Source organism: Crassostrea angulata, unplaced genomic scaffold, assembly GCF_025612915.1.
Source record: "Crassostrea angulata isolate pt1a10 unplaced genomic scaffold, ASM2561291v2 HiC_scaffold_256, whole genome shotgun sequence".
Lineage (NCBI taxonomy): Eukaryota > Metazoa > Mollusca > Bivalvia > Ostreida > Ostreidae > Magallana > Magallana angulata.
The window spans coordinates 102773-109542 of record NW_026441809.1 but is presented as its reverse complement, the minus strand read 5'-3'; positions in this window follow the sequence as shown (position 1 = coordinate 109542).

The window sequence follows — 6770 nt, the reverse complement described above, 5'->3', positions numbered from 1 at the left end:
GTTAAGAACATTAATTTGAACAACTTTTTTTTCTGTATTGCATTTCAAAATATGTTTCCTTTCTGAGATATGGGTGATCGAAATTTTGGCCCCTAAAAACCCTTAATTACGTAACACATAATAAAATCATTACATTGCTTGGATACATAACTGTGAGATAAACATATTTGCCTCTATAACATTTCACAAAATATCTCTCAGTAAAGTGCTACAGATTAAAGACTTTAGAGCCCTTTGGTCCCCTAATTTGAGAGGCAAGCCCCTTTTTCTTAAAATCAAATGAAAGGTCATTTAATTCTGAACACATTTTGTTCACCAAGTCTTTGAAAATTCGTTACCGTTTTTGAGATATATAAGAAAGAAGGTTTTAGGGGCCGGTCTCTTATCTTCTTTTAGGGGCCGTTTAACGAAATTTTTAGAGTTGAATGTTGTTGAAAACGTCATTATAAACACCTTTTCTTTTACACTGCTTATCAAATTATTTTTCATTAAGGAGATATAGATGATCAAACTTTTGAACTTCTGACCCTTAAAAATCCCTTCTATGATTTATAACAAAATAACTCTCAGTAAAGAGCTACAAATCAAAGACTTTAGACCCATTTGGGTCCCTAATTTTAGGGGCACGCAGTACAGATAAGGCGGTCAATAAAAATATGGGCAAATCTTTGTGATGAAAACACGTATACTTTAGTTAAACTGGCATGTCCTTTTTAAAATCAATAACAGTCACTCAAATGCAATATATTTCTAAAATATATATATAACAGTACAATATTTTATGTTCATAGTGGTCACGTGATATGGCAGTCGCATGGTACAAGCAGATGTATTTGTGGTTTTGAGGTCATTTAAAAAATTCAATATTGCAAGGGCATAATCATGTCAAAATTCACAACTGAATTATGAAATAACTTGATGTTATATCGTACATTTTGAAAAACGGTGCAGACTTTTTAAGATAAGAATATTTGTTAGTAGAAACCGTAATTTATAATGCATATGTTGAATAATTTTGAAGGTCACAGGGTTAATTTCATTAAAAAATAATTAATTTGTAAGATTTTACAAGGATCGTAGAAGTTTTTAAGTTACATAGCATATTTCAAATTCACATGTAAAAGTTTGTCGGGATCAGGTAAGTGTATGCCCTTGCTTGTTGCTTGTGATTTATTTAGGTACTCAGATTTTAGATATACGATATTTTATACAAAACCGAGGTGGCTTCTTTATACGATGCATACCTTTAACAAAATGAAAAAAAGAATATATAGGTAGTATTATACTAATAATAATTTTAAACAAAATATTCATTTATACTTTTCCGTTAATGTATGACATTTATTTTTCTTCGCTATAAAACTGCACGATAGCCTTCAATGATTTAACTTAATGCGTCATTTTGAAGCATATGACGTCATATTTTGTAGTACAGCGAGAACGACATCTCGCTTATTTCAAAATTTCAAAAATTCAAAATCAAAATTGTAAGTAATAGCATTTGTTGTTTTTAATTAAAAGATTAGTATAAGTAAATTTTACTAATAAATAGATTAATAAGTACTTTCGAGGTTTGTACTATACTGTGATGTCATAATGCACATTTCCCGTACTTTTTGTCTGAACGGAGTTTTATTGACAGCCTTAACTGTGCTGCGCAGCCCCTTTTTCTTGGTATTAAACGAAAGCTCTTATAAATATAAAATTTTTCTGCTATACAAGTTTTAACAAAATATTTTTGAGAAAAGATTTAAACAAAGAAAAGCACAAAAAATCATGACTTTACTTCAATGTCTATTTTCGGGTCCAGGCGAGCTTTTAAACTCTTTCAGCTAGACATTGATGATTGCCTTTAGACATATCTTCAATCTTTCGTCTATCATCCCTGAAAATTTGAACTCAATATCTTTTACCGTTTAGGAGGAGCTCAATGGACAAGCAGACTCTAAAAAAATCACTAAATCGTCAATATCTCAGAAACGAAAATGACGTCATCAATATAAAAAGATTCCAATAATGTTCAGATCAACTTCTATTAGATCTGGAAGTTTCATAAAAATCGACAAAGCCGTTTACGAGAACTCGCGTGCACAAAATTTGTAAGAAAAAAAAAAGAAAAAAAATAATAATAATAGGGAAAAAGAAACAAAGCAAAAACAATAAGGTCTTCCGTTGGAAACGGAAGACCTTAATAAAAAACATAAAAAAAACAAAAGGTCTTTCACCTGAAAGGTAGAAAGACCTAAAAACATAAGAAATACAAAAGGTCTTTCACCTGAAAGGTGGAAAGACCTGAAAACATAACGAAAACAAGAGGTCTTTCACCTGAAAGGTGGAAAGACCTAAATATCAAGTTATAAGCAAGATACAGACTTCATAATTCTTTGTTTTGTAAACAAAGTTCGAATATGTTCGTTGTATCGGTGTAAATTTCAATTAAATGTAACATTCTTCTGTTGATAATAGTATTTTAGAAGATATTAATTGGTTTTGTCTAAGAAATGGTAATTCTCTACATTACGTTTTTTTTGTAAACAACTATAAGACTCGAGCTATGAATTCTTACCTCTGTATCACGCTTGTAACTTGACTTTAACATTTAATATTTTGGTCAATCATTTAAAATGCACCAATAAATCATTTTATACATAAAAAATAAAAATAAAATTTTTGATCTCAAATCGTGTGCAAGTCCCTTTAAAGTTTCATTGCTAAACTATAATTCGCTTAAAGGTCATATGAAACGATTTTTAACACTATGATTTTCTTTCATGAATATAAAGCTTGGTATAAACAAATGTTAAAATACATGATGTAAGATTTTTTTTGCCTTTGAATTACTGAGAAATAACCGTGAAAACTGAGCACCTGAAAAAATTCTTGCCCGCTTATCGTTCTTGATTTTGTGGATTTATGACGTCACAAAGACCCACCGATGTAAACAATGCATTAAAACTAGTGTAATTTTACAGTAGTTTATCGATTAAATTTTAGTAATGTTTGCATAATATATGAACGTGTCTTTCGTTTCAAATGAGATCATTTGATTTCGTAGAAGCCTACAGATGACTTAGTTTTAATTGGTTGTTAATGAATAAATCTAATATCAGCTTCTCACCAGAGTAAAATCATGGTGAAAATCCCGTACTGCAGTGGAAATTTAACGAAAGAAATGCTCCAACATTTACAGCTGATTAATAAATTATCCTTATCCTTTTGAAATAAAAACATCATTTTCTTCTTCGGTACGTATAATGATTGAGCTACATTTAAAGGGAATTAAAGCATTTAAATTGATTTGATTTATTTTGTCGCAGGCCAATGAAAATGTTTGAGGCATTGTGTACATAGTTTGTATTTAAGAGCTGCTATAAAATGCCGCAAAATTATTCTTAAATTTTATTTCGAAATAATATAAATTTCTGACTTATTGATATATACATGTAGCAATATCTTCAGAAAATACTTTGTGTACACGTGTATTAACGTTTTATTAAATTAGATCGCGGAAATATGGCATTTAAGGATTTAGAAATGTATCGGTAAAATAAATCGGTTGTTTGATAAAAATAGTTGTGAACGAATGTGAAGATAATCAACACGCAAAAACGCACACGATTTCATTTCTTGAATGAAAAAATACTGACGTGGTTGATTATTGTATAATTATACAAGTTTTTATATAAAATAGTTTTTTTTTTCTTTTAAAATGCTGCAAAATGACATGGATATTTGTATTCACAACATATCTTTATAAGGCGATTGGGTCTTACTGACGTCATAAGCAAGGGAGGTAAGCCGCGTAAGCCAATATTCCTTTTCCCGATTAAGTAATTTTGATCGACTGTGGCGCTCACATTTTGCATAAAATATCCAAAAAACAATGTCAGTCTTATTAAATAGGCACTTATGAACTCATTCCCGTATATAACTCAATATGGTCAGGATATCGTTTCATATGACCTTTAAGGTTTGTATAGTTGTTCATTTGAGCGGGATTATATATCAGGACTCCACGTGCTTCGCCTGTCAATCAGTTTTAGTATAACAGTACAGATCACGCCATGCGCCGCCTGCTACATAGCTCCACCTATATGGCTAGGAGAAAACTGTCGAATAAAAACGTTTTTAGCTATCCTGAGCTGAAAGCTCAAGTGGGCTATTCTGATCACATTTTGTCTGTCGTCCGTCTGTCTGGCCGTCTGTCTGTAAGCTTTTCACATTTTCAACATCTTCTCAAGAACCACTGGGCCAATTTCAACAAAACTTGGCACAAAGCATACTTAACTTAATTAGGGGATTCAAAGTTGTGAAAATTAGGGACCACGCCCTTTTGCAAAGGGAGATAATTAGGAATTTGGGAAAATTTTCGAGAAATTTTCAAAAATCTTCTTCTCATGAACCATAAGACCAGAAAAGCTGAAACTTGTGTGACAGCATCCGCAGGTAGTGTAGATACGAAATTGTGAAAATCATTACCCCCGGGGGTAGGATGGGGCCACAATGGGGGGGTCGAAGTTTCACATAAGAATATATATAGTAAATCTTTAAAAATCTTCTTCTCAGAAACTAATCGGCCAGCAAAGCTGACACTTGTGTGGAAGCATCCTTAGGTAGTGTAGATTCAAAGTTGTGAAAATCATGACCCCCGAGGGTAGGGTTATGCCAAAATGGGGGCTCGAAGTTTTACATAGGAATATATATAGTAAATCTTTAAAAATCTTCTTCTCAAAAACTAATCAGCCAGCATAGCTGAAACTTGTGTGGAAGCACGCTTCAGGTAGTGTAGAAACAAACTTGTGAAAATCATGACCCCTGGGGGGTAGGGTGGGGCCACAATGGGGGGTCGAAGTTTAACATTTGAATATATAGAGTGAATCTTTAAAAATCTTCTTATCAGAAACTAATCAGCCAGGAAAGCTGAAACTTTTGTCAAAGCATCCTCAGGTAGTGTAGATACAGAGTTGTGAAAATCATGACCCCCGAGGGTAGGGTGGGGCTACAATGGGGGCGGTTGACATTTTACATAGGAATATTTAGAGTGAATCTTTAAAAATCATCTTCTCAGAAACTAATCAGCCAGCAAAGCTTAAACTTGTGTTAAGGCATCCTCAGGTAGTGTAGATACAAAGTTGTAAAAAGTATGACCCCTGTGGATAGGGTGGGGCCACATTGGGGGGTCGAAGTTTAACATATGAATATATAAAGTAAATCTTTAAAAATCTTCTTATCAGAAACTGATCAGCCAGGAAAGCTGAAATTTGTGTGAAGGCATCCTCAGGTAGTGTAGATACAAAGTTGTAAAAATCATGACCTCCAGGGGTAGGGTGGGGCTACAATGGGGGCGGTTGACATTTTACATAGGAATATATAGAGTGAATCTTTAAAAATCTTCTTCTCAGAAACTAATCAGCCAGCAACTGAGACTTTGGTGAAGGCATCCTCTGGTATTGAGATTCAAAGTTGTGAAAATCATGACCCCTGGGTGTAGGGTGGGGCCACAATGGGGGTCGAAGTTTTACATATGAATATATCCTCAGGTAGTGTAGATACAAAGTTGTGAAAATCATGACCCCCCCGGGGTAGGGTGGGGCTACAATTGGGGGGGGGGGGGGCATTTTACCTAGGAATATACAGAGTAAATCTTTAAAAATCTTCTTCTCAGAAACTAATCAGCCAGATGATTCTTTATAATTGTTAAGACTTTGGCCCAAGGGCAATTCTTTGGCCTCACAAGAAGGTTCAGCGTTTGATGTACGTTTATATCCCATATATAAACTATTGTTAAGATTCTTTTTGAGAACCGCAATACTCAATATATGATATGACTATAAAATCATCCTGTTAGAAAAGGGACTAATGATTATAAAAAAAAGAATATCCAGGGGAAAGATGGATTTAATTTATACAGGATCTACATGTATTATTGTACAGTGTCCTGATAGTTTGCATTATGACTCCATTAAGCTGATTGTATCATACCTGTTGTTCCTCAGGTGAGCGATGTGGCCCATGGGCCTCCTGTTGTTTTATGTTTTCTTAAATCCCTATTAAAAAAATATATCGGATTAAAGTAAAAAAGTCCCAATAATCTATCTTAATGATTACATTTATTTGAAACTAAATACTAATTATACCAGATGAATCAAAATTACCTTCGCTTCCCGGTTGTCAAGTTTCACGCAACGTATCAAAAAAGGGGGAACGGATGGACGTTCTGATTTTAAATAGATCGATTGAAATACATTTGTAATATATCCTATAGATAAAGAAAAATTATTGTCATAATTACCAACTTGCTAAAGTATATCGGGCAAAAACTAAACAAAATTATATCGAGAAAAATCAAAGCGTTCAGGCCATGCCTACCTCATTAATAAAGCTCGCAAACCGTTCACAAAGCTTTTTTTTAGCAAAGCGTTCCGCATAGGAATCGAACTGTACCGTTCACAAAGCAAACCGAACCGATCCGTGCAAGTTGTGTACTAGCATCCTTCAGGGTATGTACATGTCTAATTTTATGACTTTTATTTTTGCATTATCCAGTTCGTTGAATTAGTTTTATGTTTGACTGGCTTTATGAAATTATAAACCTATCATCTCGTTGGTTAAATAAATGATAAATTACAAAATATAGAAAAAAAATATTTTTTGTTAATAAAAGAAAAACCATAATTTAAAGTTTTAAGCGGAAAGATTTTTTTCTTTGTGAAACAGATACTTAACTGGTATATGTTTGGATAAACGTTAAATATGTTTGCATATAAAAG